This window comes from Myotis brandtii, unplaced genomic scaffold (genome assembly GCF_000412655.1).
Source record: "Myotis brandtii unplaced genomic scaffold, ASM41265v1 scaffold1271, whole genome shotgun sequence".
Classification (NCBI taxonomy): Eukaryota; Metazoa; Chordata; class Mammalia; order Chiroptera; family Vespertilionidae; genus Myotis; species Myotis brandtii.
Window position 1 is genome coordinate 35,118 of NW_005354472.1, and position 398 is coordinate 35,515.

Genomic DNA, 398 nt, shown 5'->3' on the forward strand with positions numbered 1-398 from the left:
CCTCAGCCTAGTCTGCGTCCTCTCGCAGTTGGGTAGCCTTCAGGGGATTTCCGGTCATCCTTAATGCTGCCAGAGAGGAGAAAGTGGCTTCAGTCACTGCCACTGTGCTTGCCAGCTGTGAGCCTGGCTTCTGACTGAGAGGTGCTTCCCCTATGGGAGCGCCCTGACTAAAGGGCAGCTCCTATATTGAGTGTCTGCACCCTGGTGGTAAGTGCACGTCATAGCAACTGGTCTTTCTGCTGTTCGGTCAATTTGCATATTACCCTTTTATTATATAGGACTAGAGGCCCGGTCACAAAAATTTGTGCACTCGGGGGGGAGGGTCCCCCAGCCCAGCCTGTGCCCTCTCGCAGTCTGGGACCCCTCGGGAGATAACGCCCTGCTGGCTTAGGCCTGCT

The 398-nt window shown here is 56.0% G+C and overlaps 1 protein-coding gene across 1 annotated transcript in view; it reads left to right on the plus strand.

Annotated features, from left to right (window-relative positions):
* LOC102245066 (guanylate-binding protein 1-like) overlaps positions 1-398 on the plus strand; it is a 12,233-nt gene that overhangs the window by 4,944 nt on the left and 6,891 nt on the right.